At 38.4% G+C, this 19,188-nt stretch overlaps 1 protein-coding gene across 9 annotated transcripts in view; it reads right to left on the minus strand.

Annotated features, from left to right (window-relative positions):
- Positions 1-19,188, minus strand: part of nfasca (neurofascin homolog (chicken) a) — a 176,415-nt gene that overhangs the window by 82,692 nt on the left and 74,535 nt on the right. For 7 of the 9 annotated variants that reach the window (XM_026307152.1, XM_026307144.1, XM_026307147.1 and 4 more), the window contains exon 1: positions 17,901-18,100. The exons of 1 other annotated variant lie outside the window; for it this stretch is intronic. The gene's annotated coding sequence lies outside the window, so the exon portion shown is untranslated. Of the gene's footprint in view, positions 1-17,900; positions 18,101-19,188 lie in introns of those variants that run through there. One more of the 9 variants, XM_026307142.1, reaches the window with a different exon arrangement.

The following is a 19,188-nucleotide window of genomic DNA, read 5'->3' on the forward strand; positions in this document are numbered from 1 at the left end:
ATTTTCTTTTTTAATAAATTTGCAAAAATTTCTACATTTCTGGTTTTTTCTGTCAAGATGGGGTGCTGAGTGTACATTAATGAGAAATAAAATGAACTTTTTTGATTTTGGCAAATGGCTGCAATGACACAAAGAGTGAAAAATTTAAAGGGGTCTGAATACTTTCCGTACCCACTGTATTTAGAGTGGTTGAACGTTTCAAATAATTAACCTTTATAAACACAGAAATCATTAACACAAACAGTCTAAAGACCCTAAACAGACTTGTAAACTATGTAAATTGGACAATAAGAGTTGCTAGACCCACACTTCTAGGTGAAGTTAAGGAACTCTTCACATGTTAATCAGGGAGGACGTGCACTACACTCAGTTTGTGGATCAGAGGGGTCACAAGAGTCAACCATCAGATCATAATGACCTTCACCTGTGCTCACTTTTATTGTTCACCTAATAAACCTAATCAAGTGTGAAGTGAAACCAATCTCTAACCAATTTCCCACAGACTGAAGAAGCCACTTGAATGAAGCGTTCATCTTCTAGATAATTTCACCTGGACAACTGAAATTCTATCCATCCATTCATTATCTATACCTACTTATTCTTGTTTAAGATCAGAGGATCTGCTAGAGACTATCCCAGCTCTCTGTAGGTGAAAAGCAGGGGTATACCCTGGTCTTGTCACCAGTCCATCACAAGGCAACTGAGAATCTTCAAAGGCAAATTCACTAAAGCCTTGTTTGTAAAACAGTGACCCCCAATAACAACAGTGAAAAACAGAAAGTTCTAAGACCGTTTGGTTTTAATAGGCTTGCTGCACATTAGTCATGCTTTGCAAATCTATTCTCAGATATCAATACACAGGGCTTCAAATTACCCTGCAGGAGTATAGATTTTCATGCTACAATCTAAAAGTACATATTACAAACATTACATTAGACATTTACAATAAAACTACAGAACAAGTCCTGTCTAACTAAAATATCTTACAGTAAATTAGGTGTGTTTGCAAACAGGTTGAAAATAGTAAAGAACAGAAAATGACAGAGGTTGTTGATGCTCTCCATGAAACCCACTCCAGTTTAGCTGTCTCTGAACTGCTTTCAGCAGCCTCATGGGACATTAAAACATGTGTGTACTTAGGGGGGAGGGGGGCATGTACACTTTGATGTCTGGTCTATCACCTGCTATTCCCTGCTGATCTATAGGTCTAACACTCTAATGACTGTCCCAGATGTGGTGTGCATGTGTGTTATGTACATTTGGCTCACACATACACTATAGGGTCATGGATCATATACTAAAGAGGTTGTGGGAGGCATGCGTGTATGACAGTGACATCATTTCCTTGGTGTCAATGGTCCATGAAAGGGTTTCCATAACAACCACTTACAGGAGCCGCTGGGATAATTGGGAAATGATCCCGACTAGAAAATTGGGAAATGGGTGGTGTTGGGTTTGTGTGTGTCTAACAAAGCTGTAATCAGAATCTGCTTTATTGGCCGAGTTTGTGCACATAAACAAGGAATTTGGCTCCAGTTTGCTAAGCTCTAAAGTTAAACTTTTAAACAAGGAAGACAAGAGGTTAAAAAGAAAGCAAAAAAGCGGGTAGGTGACAGATGTACCTATATGCATACAGTGTTGTTGCACAGTGGTAATTTCTGCCACTTTTATGACAGGTCTGCAATAAGCAAGAAGTAGCTAAAATGTCAAAAAGACGCAGAGTATGCCTACCTGTAGTGTGGGACTAAAGAAAAATCACTGCAACAGATTCACTATAAATTCTATATCTTTGTTGTTGTTTTTGATATTGTTAGAAATGTGTGATTATTATTATCATAATTATTATATCTTTTATTAAATTATGTCAAAAGCAATATGTTTAGAATATATGCAGTACTGTACTCTGTTTGGGGCCACAGTGCTGCATACTGTATGTATGTGTGAATTAACTTTCTTTTATTGACAAAGCCATGCTCAATTGGCCATCAGCCCCTCTACAGGAGAAGAGCTGGGACAAAATAAACTGGTGTCAGATTGCAAAACTAGCCCCCTGCACTGAACACAACCTCCAGGGAAGGTAGGATGGAAGGAGAAGAGGATGGAGAGTGAACGCATGGTTGCTAGGCAATACGTCATGCTTGGCAGGAGCTGTGGCTCCATGATGCAGAATGACCTACTTTTAATCAAAAAAGAAAGAACAAACAGAAAGAGAAACTGTCAGGAGAGAGAAGAAAAAGAGGACACAGCAAGAAGATGAGCAGGGTCACTGATTTTAGTTTTCTAAATTGAGAGAGAGAGATGAAACGAGCAGGTGGGGAAGACAGGGATGAACAAAGAGAATAAGAGGTTAGAGATGAAAGAAAGAAACAGTAGGAAGGGGAAGCTGAAAAACGGAGGGGAGAGAATGGCAAGGGAATTGACTATGTCAATGTGTGTGTATGCATTTTATGCCCTGAGGAAAAATGCCCTACAGCTCAATCCCAGATAAATAAATCCCAAAGTTCCCAGAGTGATGCGAGTTGAAATGCTTCCTGTGTCAACACAGCCACATTGATGGAAATACACAAACACACAGATACCTGTAAGATCTGTCATGAGATCATTCTGTAATATAATTTGGACCATAACTCAAGCACAGATTGGTTCATACTGCACTTCATTTTCTTTAAGCCCTAATACAGTATGTCCTTTATATAAGGTCTGTCAGCCCAGCAGATAAAAAAAACATGATTTCCATATCGATCAGCTGTCTCAGAAACATCACAGGAGAAGGGGGAAAAGCAGAGAAGTTTTGGTTAAACTTAAACTTGTTGATCAAACATTTGAGGATCTCTCCCAGTAATGATATGTTGAAGTGTTTGGATATGTTCTAAATGGTCTAACAATTTAATCTATGTATTGAGGTTAATTGTTGTAAAGCACTTTGTATACAACTGTATTGTCTTAAAGTGTTATATAAATCAATTTGTATTTGATTTGATATAGTGCATATCAACTCCAGCTTCAATTTGTAAAAGGACCAAAAAAAAAAAAAAGCATTTCTCACAGCATACATGCTGACCTGTTAAACACAGGTCAATTAATAATAATTACTACTTTTATCATGACTGCATTTAGGTGTTTGACAGGATTCTGCTTCTGTTCAAGCTGGATAGGTTTGGATATATAATATCTAAATAGAACAGAGCTATCTTTTATGTTATTAATTACACATCCTTAACTTGCAATGGCAAGGTAAAATGGCCTCCATGAAAATAGCTACAGCTGATGATTCTAAACCACATCATAGTGGCATTAAAGGACAGCAGGAAATGAGCCAACACTAATTGCTGGAATGACAGACATATCTATTTTATCAGATGCCTTTTTTAATAAATACTGCATAAAATGAGCAACAGCACCTCACACCAGAAAAACAAGGCTATCCGAACCTGCTGCAGCTTGTGCAGGACTTTGAAGCAAAGAGAGCTCATGCTGTTTGAGCAGGAAATACAAGATGTGGGGGGACCCCAGTCAGCTCATTACCCCTGTCCATTTCCACCCATCACATCCACAAAGAAAGGTTAGAGGCGAGCAGAGCAGTGCGCGGGGGCTGGGGGGAGGAGAGGCTAGAGTAAAAGAGGTTAAAGATGTAGACAGAAAGAGATCAGCAAACAAAACAGAACAAAAAAATGTACAGACAAGATGATGTCGTATACAGAAACTAGATATTTACGATACACAATATTTAAACAGGAGCAACAAAAAGGCAATAAAAGCCAAAAATCACCTGGAACTTTTTGGAACAAAGCATTCTGACATTTGTCAATGTTTAATATACTAAAAAAATATATGACTTAATAAAGAACCCTGCTTCTCAATTCTTTATATAAAATACTGAAGAACTACTGCTGAGAGTCAAATCACACTAAAGACACCCCCTTTCACTTCTGTCTCGACATCATATATTCATTACATACAAAGAGGCCATTTAGTGATCCCTGCAGACACACTGTTCACAATCAAAAACCACACCCACCCATTGGGAGCTGGCAGCTACCCAAATATGTCCAGCGCCATAATAGTATTTCAGTATTGTTTAAAACAACATTAAGAGAGGGGCTGTGTTAAATCCACCAGACCACTGATGAGTACATTATTTATATATCTATCAATAATTTTTAAGTTTATAAGTCGCACTTTGTTTCTCCTCTGACTTGTAATGCAACTTATATAGCAAAGCAACTTATATGTGTATTTACAATTATTTTGTCAAGTAGTCACTAGCGTTAGATGGCACTCTTGACTGAATTAAAGAAAATATTGTGCCGCTGAAAAAGTACACCCTTTCTGTTCACTGATACATTCCCCCAGAGATGGATGTGGTAAATTTATGTGTGACAGCTCTGCAGGTTCTCACAGTCCTGCCTCTGCTGGCAGGGCAGGGGGCCTGTGAGCCAATCAGTGGACTGCTATAGGTTCTTAATCAGCAGCTGTTCTCCAGTGCCTTTTGGGCACACTGCTGACTTCGTATTGCATGCTGCCCTTGTATGAGCTGTCTGATTGCCCTGTTACTTGTATGAGCTGTCTATTAAGGCTATTGCCTCAGCTCCTGTGACTTGACCTGTTTTCTTTTCCTTCATTTTAAGTAATGTTGTTGATGTCATTTGATTCAGATACACTTTGTTAAACTTTGCCCTGTCAGTAATAAATAAGACACTCTCTCAATTGGAAACTGACTCTATCTTGCTGCTTTGTTTTGTGTTACCTCCTTGTTCTCCCCTAGACCCACCACCAAAGACAGAGACTTATGATAGGGTTGTTGCAGCTCTGCTCCACTGGAAGAGGCTTATTAAGACTGAATCCTCTCTGAAGCCTGCCTACCTCTGTGTATGTGTATACTTTGATTCTTAACAAGGAATTAATGTCCTTGCAGAAACAAAAGCAGGAAAACACAGCACATAAAACACTGGTATAGACTGACAATTATTTTTTAAGTTCATGGTGGGTCTTCATTGGTCTGTATTAAACAGAACAGGTCAGCACAAATAAAATGTTGCTATCACTCATCAGCTATACAACTTCATGGTTAAAGTATACTTTTCATAGGACTACATACTGTATGAACATGTTTCTGTAGTCAATAATAATAATAATTCATTATTATTAAAGACTAAAGCCAGTACTAGTTGACTTTGGATAGGGTGCCAAGAGTGCACATGGTGTACACAGGTAATTTCACTATTGATTAACCTGCAGACATGTTTCCTATTAGCTGCTTAATTATAATCTCATGGACTGTCAGAAAAGAGTGAAAAATGTACATTTCCTCATCATAAAGTGTCTTCAGATTTTTTTTACTCAAATTTTTTATTCAAGTGCTACACTGTCACGTAAAATGACATAAAAAGCAGAACAACATACTGTCTAAAATGAAACATTTAATAAACTCATCAAGTAACTGTTCCATCACTACTGTACAGTAAACTAATAAAAGCAAACTGCTGCTGTTTACCAGCATAGGGGTATGCTGTGTATGTGTATGGGGTAAAGATACATTGCATTATTCAAGAATCTGGTTTGGCTTCAAGATTAGAATTAGGAGGGTAGGATTTTAGCCATCAATAGTAGGCCACTTCCATAGAAACACAAGTTTGTGTGTGTGTGTGTGTGTCCAGAAGTAATGTCCCTTTCCAAAAAAAAAATTAACAGGACAGTCTGGCTTCCATTTGCTCCCCATTTATCTCCTCCTCCCTATCTCTCTTGCCTCCATGCCACCACTCATACTCACATCTTGTTTTAAATTACCCCCTCCTCTCCTTTATTCTCATCTCTGTAAATATTTTTTTCTCTTTGCCCACATGATCTCATCATATTTGACTTCTAATGCAAAACTTGTTTGGTCTTTCTCTTTTTAACTAATTTCATCCCTCCATCTTACTGAATAATTTCTAATTCTCCTCATCAATGTCCTTTGTCCTCTTATAGTATTGCTATAAGAGTATTATAGTAACACACCTAATTTACCTCTTACAGTATTACTTCTTCCCATCTTTCACTCATTCCTCCCCTATCTCTCAATTAATCTATGCTATCATCTTTTCCTCTGAGCCTCATTAGCACATCTGGATCTCACTTTGTGCTCTACTGCCAATCTTCTGTACTTCCAGTGGCCTACAGTACTCCCCCTTTCCCCCATCCCCCCCTCCTCTTTTCTCCTCTCCTCCACCGCTGTTGCTCTTTGTCCAATAAGAAAACTCCATGGTCACCAGGGCTCCTTAGCAACAGCCCCAGAAGGGGAAGATGGGATGGAGGTGGGGAGAGGAAGAAAAAAGAACATATGATTGGGTGGGGTGGTAAGAAGGGATGACGATGAAGAGGAGGTGAAGGCGAGATCAACCACAGTAGGAGTGTGAGGCTTGAGGTGTGTTTGCCATTATCAAAGTCTTGCATATATGAAGTGTGTGTGTATGTGTATGCATGTGTGAAGGAGAGAGGAAGAACATACAGAAAGGGAAGGGATAGAGCAAAACTGCAATCACTGTGTTTGCGTGTCGTTGAATGCAACAAAAGCATAAAAGTGACTGAGGGACCATGGTACATTCAATAATACCCCACAGTCATACTGAATTTTTTAGCTAACACTCTCCCTTTATCTCTCTATAAACACAAAAACAACCAAAAAAAGGCTGTTTATTAATAGTCCAACAAATTAAAAAACTGCCTAATAGCAAAGTCAAAGAGGGGTATGAAAAACAAGCAGGCTGCCCTATAAGCTCTCCTGTGACTTGAGACAGTGATGGAATAAACATGAATCTAACATGGTGTTGTCTATGAGAACCACCCATTGAGAACCACCCATTGAGGGAAGGGTAGAGGGAATGTGAGAAGTAGATGAGAAGATGGATATTCATATCTGTCCATTAAATACAAGGCTATAGCCAATAGCTCATTAGGTTGCAAAGTCCACCAGACATAATGCTGAAATGCACACATGCATGCATTAATATGATGTAGATAACCATGTGATTCATCAGCAAATAACAGGTGTCATTTACTTCTTTTAATACAGTATGAAGACGGTTTAAGCAGTCCTATGAAGGATACACCTTAATATCTGCATTGTAAATAAAATCACATTTACTTTTTTTCCTCTATGCTATTTCTGTTTTCCTAATATGCTCACTTCTGAATATGTTAGCAGCATCTCTGAATTTTATGGGTTTTTTTCATATTTTTAGCACAATTTATTGTAATGCAGCTCTGTTGAAATGTCGCATTCTTTGGTTTAATGGTTAAAGCAGAGCTGTCCAAGGGGTTCGTCTGTGAGAATATTTGGGTATTACTGAGTCCCATTGACTCGTGTTAAGCCCTTTTCTCTGTGACCATTCGAAAATGTTTCTTCATTCTTCCCCCTATTCAGTTTTGTACTGCTTTGTTTTATTCCTTGCCTTTGTTAACTGTGCATACTATACAATACTTCTTGACACTGGTTGTCAAGCCTGCAGTTAACTGTTAATGTTTTTTCTATTAGTGGACATTTAAGAGGGCTAGCATCAGAGCCAGAGATTAACAATAAAGGAGCTTAAATTCATGTGACACAGACAAACGTGTGTGCGCGTTGGTGCACGTCTACCAGGCCTAATTTGCCAGCACAGGCCCATCTGCCTCGAGGTTACCACGGTGATTAAACTTATTCCACTGAATGTTCTGTTCTACAGACTCACTCTAACACATTAAAATGGACACACACAAATACAGACACATTTGTCCTTTTCTATTTCTCTGTCATAATTGTACCAAATTTCCTCAGATCTCTCTCCCCTGCCCTAGTCTTTTTCTCCTCCTTTCTCTTCACATACAATCTGTAAAATGACATTAGGCCTATTATCACTATAGGGTCAGTGAACAGAAACCTCCCTGTGCTTCATCTCTTTTTTTCATTATGTAGGATGATATTACATCTATCCCTTATTGCTCCATAATCCCTTCCTAAAGATGACACAGCTGCTCTGAGTTCAGTCTTAAATATTTTTATGCCATTTATAAATATGAACAAATTTCTTTTCTTTTCTTTTCTTTAAAAGTCTTTTAATTACATGCCTCATCTTGCCATCAGTACCTTTTTTTCAGTTAGCTGATCTCTGCTTTGTAATATAGACACAGTATATAGAATATGTAAACTTCACTGTAGAGGAGATCCACCTCTTCAAATGCTCTCAGTTCCTTCATCTGGGCACAACAGATGTGTGTTTCTGTGTTGAAGAGAAAGCCTCTTCCCAGGGCCCATGTTGTTAAAAGGACTGACATGTCAGTGTTTGTGTAATGATTACTGCACTCACTCACTGCTAAAAGGTGTGATGAAGTGTCCCTCTGTATGTCAGTGAGTGGGGGTGTTTGTGGGTACTGTATATGTGCATGGACAGACAGAGAAGGGGATTAGGCATGATGATGTTGAGTGTGTGTGTGCTTATAAGAAGCATAAAGGCTCATCAAGTGTTTGATGCTGCTGACAAATCTAATCTAAACACTTTGGATCAGGTATATATATCAGGTGCAAAATACAGATAAAATACAATATTAATTAGCTCCCAGGTTTGAAACTGCAGAACTGTAATGACAATATAAAAATCATGCTGGTACTCTTGATCACAACCCTCCCTTACAAGAGGCAATGAGCTGTTTTACAGAAAGTATTTTATACACAAAGCCCATACATACAGAATGTAGTAATCAAATAACTACATTCAAAGTTACAAAGTGATGAACAAAAATTTGTGTCCAGATTTAGCAACATTGTTTACAATACACCAAAATGAAAAATGGATATCAAGATAATATATACATGGATAAAGTAATATTGAAGCATATGTCATTCCTATCCATACAGTATGTCATATCCTGGTAAGTATATAACCTGCTCCAGCAGCAGCATCAGTCACAAATTAGAGGAACCATTTCACGAATGAATGGAGCAATGGCCAATGGCAAGCTGAGCCCCAAGTCACAGCCAATCAAGAGAGTCACTCATGAGGAAATATACATGAGAACAAGTCACCCACAAATAAAATATTCATACAGAAGGCAGGCTGGATTTATGAAACATTTTAAAAGGAGCTACATGCACAAATACTCAGGGCTGATTTACTGTATTTCATCACTTACAGAGTTGATCAAGTTCCCATATTGGGATTGTGTTTGATTCTTCAGTCAAATAATTGGGTAAACTATCAGCAATTATTGCCATAGTGCTTTCCCACTGTAGTTCTTGAGATTGTGTTCTGTACCTGGAATCTAAGCATAAATTGGTTTCTAGACATTTAGTGTTTAAGTTTCCAGTAAGACCCTGCGATGGACTGGTGACCTGTCTAAAGTGTATCCATGCCTTTTACCCAAAGAACCCTGATTAGAAATAAGAGGGTAGAGATAATGGTATAATGAATGCAACCACAAGGGGCACAATTCAGTATCTACATGTGACATCTTCATGTTGAAAAAGGAAGAGTGTTGTGTGGCTTTCAGGGAGGAGCTGAAACAGGCTCTGGGAAGTCAGGAGGTTCTTCCAGATCACTGGACAGCTACAGCTAAAGTGATCAGGGGGACAGGTAAGAGGGTACTTGGTGTGTCATCTGGAAAGGGGAAAGCAGATAAGGAGACTTGGTGGTGGAATGAGGAAGTTCAGGAGTGTGTTAAGAGGAAAAGGTTAGCTAAGAAGAAGTGGAACACTGAGAGGACAGAGGAGAACAGACAGGAGTACAGGGAGATGCAGCATAAGGTGAAGGTAGAGGTGGCAAAGGCCAAACAAGGGGAATATGAGGATTTGTATGATAGGTTGGACACTAAGGAGAGAGAGGTGGATTTGTAAAGGTTGGTGAGGCAGAGAGAGAGATGGGAAGGATGTGCAGCAGGTTTGGGTGATTAAGGACAGGAATGGAAATGTGTTGACAGGTGCCACAAGTGTGATGGAAAGATGGAAGGAATACTTTGAAGAGTTGATGAATGAGGAGAGAGCACAGGGTGACTGTTGTGGAGCAGGAAGTAGCAAAGATCAGTAAGGATGAAGTGAGGAAGGCGTTGAAGAGGATGAAGAGTGGAAAGGCATTTGGTCCTGACGACATACCTGTGGAGGTATGGAAGTCTTTAGGAGAGGTGGCAGTAGAGTTTTTGTCTGGCATACTTAACAAGATCTTGGAGAGTGATAGGATGCCTGAGGAATGGAGGAGAAGTGTACTGGTGCCCATTTTTAAGAACAAGGGAGACGTGCAGAGTTGTGGAAACTACAGAGGAATAAAGATGATGAGTCACACAATGAAGTTATGGGAAAGAGTAGTGGAGGCTAGGCTGAGGTCAGAAGTGAGCATTTGTAAGCAGCAGTATGGTTTCATGCCAAGAAAGAGTACCACAGATGCAATATTTGCTTTGAGAATGCTGATGGAGAAGTACAGAGAAGGCCAGAAGCAGCTGCATTGTGTCTTTGTAAATTTGGAAAAAGCGTATGACAGGGTGCCGAGAGAGGAGCTGTGGTTTAGTATGAGGAAGTCTGGAGTGGCAGAGAAGTATGTTCGAGTGGTGCAGGACATGTATGAGAGCTGTAAGACAGTGGTGAGGTGTGCTTTAGATGTGACAGAGGAGTTCAAGGTGGAAGTGGGACTGCACCAAGGATTGGCTTTGAGCCCCTTCTTGTTTGCTGTGGTGAAAGGCTGACAGATGAGATTAGACAGGAATCTCCGTGGACCATGATGTTTGCAGATGACATTGTCATCTGTAGTCAGAGCAGGGAGCAGGTGGAGGCAAATCTAGAGAGGTGAAGGTTTCCTCTGGAAAGGAGAGGAATGAAGCTTAGCCGCAGTAAAACAGAATACATGTGTATGAGAGGGACTCAAGTAGAACGGTGAGGTTACAGGGAGTAAAGATGAAGAAGGTGGTGGATTTTAAGTACCTAGGGTCAACAGTCCAGAGCAACGGAGAATGTGGAAAATAAGTGAAGAGACGTGTGCAAAAAGGTTGGAACAGGTGGAGGAAAGTGTCAGGTGTGATGTGTGACAAAAGAATGTCAGCAAGAATGAAAGAAAAAGTGTACAAGACAGTGGTGAGACCAGCAATGTTGTATGGTTTAGAGACAGTGGCACTGAGAAAAAGACAGGAGGCAGAGCTGGAGGTAGCAGAGCTGAAGATGTTGAGGTTCTCTTTGGGAGTGACGAGGATGGATAAGATCAGGAATGAGTACAGTGAATGCATTGGTAAAAGGATGCTGAGGTTAGAGCTGCCAGGAAGGAGGCCTAGAGGAATACCAAAGAGGAGGTACATGGATGTAGTGAAGGAGGACATGAGGATAGTTGGTGTGGGTGAGGATAGAGGGGACAGAGTTCAATGGAGGCGGATGATTGGCTGTGGCGACCCCTGAAGGGAGCAGCCGAAAGGAAAAGAAGAAGAAGGTAATGGTATAATGATAAAATCTGTTGTAATGCTGCTTTGGAAAATAATTTTGGTCATGTGTTTGTGTTCCTCATATTTTTATTTTAAACAATAGAAGAGATAAGACAAATGGCTAAAATATGGCAGAGACAGGATAGAAAACAATTTTGCAATGAAATAGGAAATGGAGCACATAGCAATGACCTCAAAAAACCCATACACAGATTTGTGTTTAATTTTTAACATCTGTTTTCCCAACTGGAATCGCTTTACTTAACCACTTAACCTATTAACCAACAATTTTTTTTTACATACTGAAGCATCAGTAGCAACACACAAGGATTTCATTTTTTCACTGACAAGATGACAAAAAATTAGGCAATGTTTAAGTGCTGCCTACTCTAATCTGGTTGATGTCCCGCTGTTTTCAGCTGTCTTTGATCAGTTTGAACCCATATCTTTGTCTGCGCTATCAGAGGTGGTACAGCAAATGAAAAATTCTTAATGTTTTTCAGATGTAACATGCTGTGTTGGGATGTTTTTAAATCTGTGGGGTCTTGCTTTTTAGCATTTATTAATTTATCAATAAGTACAGAATTAGTCCCAGTGTTTAAAAGAGCTCTTGTACAGCCTCTGCTCAAAAAGACACATCTTTTGTGCTCTTTAATTATAGCAAAAGTGATTTATATGGCCAAGTATGGTGACCCATACTCAGAATTTGTGCTCTGCATTTAACCCAATTCCAAAGTGCACACACAGCATGTGTACACACATCCGGAGCAGTGGGCGGCAGTTTGGGGTCCGGTGCCTTGCCTAAGGGTCTCACCTCAGTAGTGGTATTGAAAGTGGACAGGGCACTGGCTGTTCACTCTGTGAATCCCTGAGATTCAAACCTGCAATTTTCAGGTTGCAAGTCCAACTCCCTAGCCATTAGGCCATGACTGCCCTTAGATCATGACTGCCCTTAGATCATTGTCCAGTTGCCTTTTATGTCAAAGGTCAAAGGTTTTAGAGAAGACTCAGGCACTTAGGTCATTTATTTATGTTTTATTGGTGCTTTTAGATCTCACTGCTGCTTTTGACACAATTGATCATGGAATTCTTTTATCTTGTCTAGAACAGTGTTTAGGAATACATGGTATTTTTCTTAACTGGTTTAAGTCATATCTCACCAATAGAAGCTTCACTGTTAATATTGATAACTACTCATCCTCTTCATGTCCCCCTGTCCTGTGGTGTCCCTGAAGGGTCTGTCCTTGATCTGCTTTTGTTTGCTTTGTACATGTTTCCACTTGGATACATGGCCTCTCTTTTCATTGCTATGCTGATGATATTCGGATTTATTTACCTTTACTGTAGAGGCCATGGGAGACATATCCTTCCAGTCAACTGCTTTTTACTACTACTGACAATGGTTTCGGCCCTTCAGCTTCTCACCTGAAGACAACCATAAAAACCCTGGGGATGATATTCCATACTGACTACTGAAAGTTGATAAGTACATTAATTCAGTTGTGAAATTGAGCTTCTTCCACCTTAGGCTGCTAAGCAAAGTCAATTCAGTTCCATCTTTTACAGATTTTGAAATAGCAATTCATGCATTCATTACGTCAAGACTTGATTATTGCAATGACCTATACTTTGGTGTCAATCAGTTGTCCAATGGTTCAATGGTCAGATGGTTCAAAATGCAGCTGCTCAACTTTTAACTAATACAAGTAAATTTGAACATATATTCCCCAGAATTGGCTTCTCAGCACTGGCTTCCACTTAATTAGAACTGATTTTAAATTGTTAATTTTTGTTTTTAAGGCCTTAAATAATTGTTCTCTCCTATCTCACTGATCTTGTGCAGTGACACAAACCAACTAGATGTCTTAGATCATCAGGTCAGTACCTTCTAGAGGTACCTACGGTCATCTATAAGCAATGGGGTGACTGTGCTTTTCCCATTGCAGCTCCTAAACTTGGGAATACTCTACCTCTCAATGTTAGAGCAGCTACAGATTTTTCTTCTTTTAAATCTTTGCTTAAAACCTTTTTATTTTCCTTGGATTTTAATACATTGTGAAGTTTATTACTTTCTTTTAATTCTTTAATGGTTATGTGTTATTTATATTATGTGTTATTTATATTATTATTATGTTATATTATATTATATATTATTACATTCTATTCTATTTTATTATATTATATTATGAAAGTACTTTGGTCAACTAGAGGTTGTCTTTAAAGTGCTATATATATAAATAAATTTTGAATAAATGACTTGATTTTGACAACACCTTCTGTAGGACAGCCAGCACAACACAAAATGGATGTAACATAGAACATTACTGTTCTATGTTACTGTAATCCTGTTTTTTAGATTTCTCACTTTTCCTGCTTTCACAACAATTTTTACATGGGTTTCTTCTGTTTTCAGTATATTAATTTCTTCAACAAAACATAGCACACTTTGCTTTGATGGTGAACAGAGGTAGAAAGCTTGAGATTTTTTTTTTGTTTCAGCAGCTCCCATTCGGGGTCACCACAGCAGACCAATTTGTCCGCATCATCGATTTGGCACAAGTTTTATGCCGGATCATTGGCGATCCTGACACAACCTCATTATCTGAGGATAGCAGCCCCTGGTCTTCCAAGTTGATCTCCCATCCAAGTACTAACCAGGCATTGCTCTGCTTAGCTTCTGAGATCAGAGGCTAATGTGCACTCGCACTCAGGTGCAGCTGCTAGGTAGAAAGCTTGAGATTATAGATGTAAAAATATTGCATCTTGAAATGTGAATTGCTTTGTATTACAAACACAAAGCATCTTCTGTTTTGTGCATGTGAGCTGGATCTTCAGCACCCAACACCCAACCTTCAGGTGGAATATTCATGGAAGTTTTGCTGCTTGTAGTGGTTTTATATTTGTATATTTATATTTGTATATTTGTACACCCATCTGGAGACACACATACAGTGCACACGCATACTTTAGCCCAACAGATTAACTGGACATGGCAGAAGAGGAGTCATCTGGGCTAAGTGTTGATGGTTACATAAAATATCATGGATGAAGTAGCAACAATGCAGAAAAAGAACAATGGAGGAACAAAGAGGATTAACAAAAAAATATGTTTCTGTAATCTTTTTTGCTTTTTGTTTTACATATCACTGATGCAACATTACAAATCATATATTTTAAGTTTAAAAATAACTACTTGCTACTGTAATACATCAAATGGGAGCTTGGCATAATATAAAAACTACAGGCATAAAAGGAAACATCTGTATTTGTATTTAAAAAAGTGAGCAAAATGTATATAAAATGTGCTATTGTGTGATAGAGAATCAAACTGACATGTCATGTAGGTTTAGATCAAATAATGGAATTTTGGAATCAGATAATACTACTGTGAAGTTATAAGGTAGACATTCATTCAGTAAAAAAGAAGGTGACAAAAATAATCAAGAATTTTTAAACAAATGTTAATCATTTTTATATAATTGCTAGTCTATCAGTTTCAAGAGCCTAAGATAATGTCTTCAACTTAAATTGGTTTGTCCAAGGAAACTCTAAGGCTGGCCACACAATGAGAGTGAACAGCTCAAAAACATCACCAACTGAATACTGTACAATTACAGCTCACAAACATCTCGTATCTGTGAAATCACCAATGACATTGTTGCTACAAACAGCAGGTATGTGGATTTCTGATCTGGTCAAATCATCTAGTGTGTTCAGAGTACAATGATGTTAAAAACTGGTTAAACCTGTCCATGTCTGTGGTCCCCCATGTTTTTAAACCCAATGAAACTTCTAAAATCCTCGTTTGTAGCCACTCTAAACTCCAAAATAAGTAATTAAAAATAGGTGTGTTAATGAGGCATTTTATTTTGAAATTGTACATTGCAGTATGCACTAGCAGTACATACTGATACTGAATATCTGAGCCATGCATTTGAGAAATCTGGTGAAAGCTGCATGCCTTCTCAGATTTGACCTTGTTTCTCTACAGAAAATATAATAATGTTGAATAATATGGTAATGATCACTAATGTCAAAACTATCAAGGCACCAACTTTTCAAATTCACATCTGTTTCTCTGCTCTTCAACAACAGCATGACTGGCACCAGATATATGGCCTTTCTAGGAAAAAAGCAGTCCAATATGGGCAGATCATATAGTGACAATTTGTTTTGATCTTTTCCCTTTGGCCATGAAGATAAAGGGGAGGAGAAAGAGGGGGACAGGGAAAAAGAAAAAAGAGAAAGGGGGATGGGATGGTTAGTATAAGACCTGGCAACCAAATATTTGTAGTGAAAGGCCCATCATTGTCCATTAGGGTCTCTCTCTCTCCTTCTCTCTCTTTCTCTGGGTGCATTAACCTCTTCTTCACAATGCTCCCCAACAAAGCAAGCACTAAATTTGTGTGCGTGTCTCTGTGCGTGTGTGCATTCAGTGCTCTGGCACTCCCACTATGGTCAACCCACCTACATCCCTTAACAAACAAAATCCACATCACAACACAGACACACACCTACATATGCAAAAAAAAAAAAAGAAACAAAAAACAAAATCCCCCTTCTCTTTATGACATTGAAACACACAATTACAAGCAAAGGCACAAAATAAACATCTGTGAGAGAGCTGTCTGACAAATGTGTGTAATCGTTCAATGTTCAAATCCTCCTACATGACAAACACACAGCTTGTTCAGATTGCCCTGCATCACACAGGCATTTTGGCCTCAAATACACACACAGCTACATTTATTGCATCCAGTATGGTTATACTCACACCATGTGATAAAGACAAGTTATACTGGAGAAAATCAGCCTGAAACCCCCTTTGCTGATTTCTACTAAACTAATCGGAACACAACCTGCTTTATTGATCTGTCTCTTTGACCTCAGAAAAGGTCACAGAAGTGCCCACATGGTGCCATTGTTGGAGAAGAGCAAAATAAAGAGTCTCATTTTTGTCATTGTACAGCTTACCACTGATTACCACAAGCAGATGTTCTTACAATAAAGTCGGACAGTTAATTCTTCATACATTTACGACACTCGATGGTCAAGTCTAAAAGCTTATTTATTCATCTGTGTGTGTACCAAAACATTTTTAAGTTCTGTGTCTAATCATAATATTTATTTCCACTGGACGTTAAGAAAACAAAATGTATTGGATCGATCAGTTGATGGCTATTAGATTCTACTTTATAAGGAAATCAAATGTTAATAAGCTAAGCAGTGAAATGCATTTGTTGATACTACTTTGGCAATGCACAAATATCTTTTGTAATATATAAAATCAAGAATCAAAACTGAATTTTACAAAGAAATACTACAATTTTGGTTTTGGATACAGGTTTTTAGTGTGGGAACCTGTTCCAAGATTTGACTAAAGCCAGACCATTCAATACAAGATCAATCAAAGAAATATGAAGAACATTTGTAATAAATGCACCCATAATTCCAATTTTATCGTTGTTGGGGAAGATTTGAAAATATATCCTGAAAGTTGACACATACAAGTTTTGAATCATGAAAATGATAGTTCGGTGAGTAGTGCGCCCAACCAGTCAAGTGTCGGGAGAGGCATTATTGTAACCCACGTTCACTGGGACTAATTCATGACATGTCTGTTGAGCCCTGCCAGACCACTTAAGTCAAATTAAAATGAGTGCCAGGCTGCAGTCATTCAGGATTGGTACAGGAAATTAAAGGAAAATGGAATTTGTTAGCAGGGTCAATACAATCTAGATTAATAGTAGGCTATTTTAGAAAAGCAACTTTCTGCTATGTACATTAGCTGTTGTTTGAGTATTAGACACTTCCATGGCTACTGGTTAGCTGGCAAAGCCAATATTATCAATCAAAAAGAGCCAAATGCATCAGACAGTTTAAGAGAAACTGGCCAGTGAAGTAACATTCACACAAAGACATAATCAATATTTTTCCAGTCAACTGTGGCAGACAGACTAATCAGAGTGTGTGTGCACCTAGAAGTACAGACAGCTATAATAACACTGCATTTCTCATCATTTAACAGGCTGAGTGGGTATGTAGCTACCATACAAACTCTCTACAAGCCACAACAAATTTAGTAAATGGACTCTAATTAAACAGGCATATGGGGCAACTGGTTTATGAATGAAATAAAGTTTAACAATTGTATAAGTTAAGTAGTAAGAGCCAAAGGCTGCAAGCTAGGGGGATACAAACCTATGGTAGAGCAAGTACATTGTATTCTTTTACAGATATCAACAAATTGGTGTATTTCAGAGGCACAATCATATGTTCATACAGAAATCATTTCCTCCACACAGTATATCAGTACCACTTGATCTCAGTGCTATGTAAAAATGGAGTTCACTGTAAAAGTGACATTTCTGCTTGAAAAGACAGCCGAAGCTACCTCCCTTCAGGAAGTAAAAATGGTAAAATGAAAGGAGGCTAGTTTATTCACCCCTACACAAACACACATGCAATTGTGCAGAGATTATGTGTATCAATACCTTTGTCACTGCTGCTCTTGCATCCAGGTGTACAGCAGTGTTTGGTGAGTATGTTGTAGTTCCATCTCTATCAATCCTTCTGCATCCAAGAAGCCAATGAGAAAATATCAAATACTATCAGTCAGATCCAGCACAGAGACACAAAGACTACAGAAAATATCTACTTTTGTTCAATCTATTTTCTTCTTCCTCAATCTCTCAATCCCTTTCTCTCTGTGCTCTCGCTATTTGTCAGACCAGTACGCACACACACTGATTCTCCATCTGTCACCACCCCCTCTCCTTCACCCCTCCCTCCTCATACATTATTAATTACCTCAGATACACAGATACACGCTCCACTGCTGTCAAACATGCACACAGACTTACACAATATGAGCTATGCACATGCAAGTCAAATACTGCAAAAAGCAGCACAATCCACTGCTATGTCTGAATGACAACATAACAACACAAAAATGTGTACTTACTCAACTGAGGGTTTTTTTTTACAGTGAATAAAATCATGAATCAGACCGTGGTGAGACAAGTTAGTTTTACCCTACTGATGACGTGTTGTTGCAATAGTAATCCTGTTAAATTCCAACAACATACGGCCAAAAGGAGAAATGTTGCTGTCTTTTTGTGCTCAAAAATAGACATCAAATAACAACCCCTGAAGTGCAAAAAAAAACTATTTTACAAAATAAGCTTATGATGCTTAAACTGGAAGTGTGTGAAATTAAATTTTGGAGTGACATAATAATAATACACAGAACAGCTCTGGTGGTGGAGCAGGTCAGCCATGAAAGGGTTGGTGGTTTGATCCCTGGCTTCACTAGTCCACATGTTGACGTGTCCTTGGGCAAGACACTAAACCTAAAGTTTCCCCCTGTCTGTTCCAATGGTGTGTGATTGTGTGTGTGTGAATGCATGAATGGGCAAAAAGACTTTACAAAGTTAAGAATTTCTTAAATCTCATTATAACGTTCGTATTACTTATTGTGTAATATGGGGAAATAATAAAAAGCAAATACATTTTATATGCTTCAAATGACAGTAATTGTAAACAAACCAACTATTTACAGACTGGTGTGTCTATACATTTATAAATATAAATTTAGATTTGAGGGTCAATTTAACACAGAAATAGTGGAAAGTTTTAACTTTTTTTTGTCTTTCATCCTTATTTTTATTCTTATTCTTATTTTTTATTCTATTCCACTAACGTCTGGTGCTGCACAAATCATTGATTCAGATTTATATACAGTAAATCAGTGTTTAGCAAACTGCCAGAAAACAAATCAAT

Source organism: Mastacembelus armatus, chromosome 5, assembly GCF_900324485.2.
Source record: "Mastacembelus armatus chromosome 5, fMasArm1.2, whole genome shotgun sequence".
NCBI classification, from domain to species: domain Eukaryota; kingdom Metazoa; phylum Chordata; class Actinopteri; order Synbranchiformes; family Mastacembelidae; genus Mastacembelus; species Mastacembelus armatus.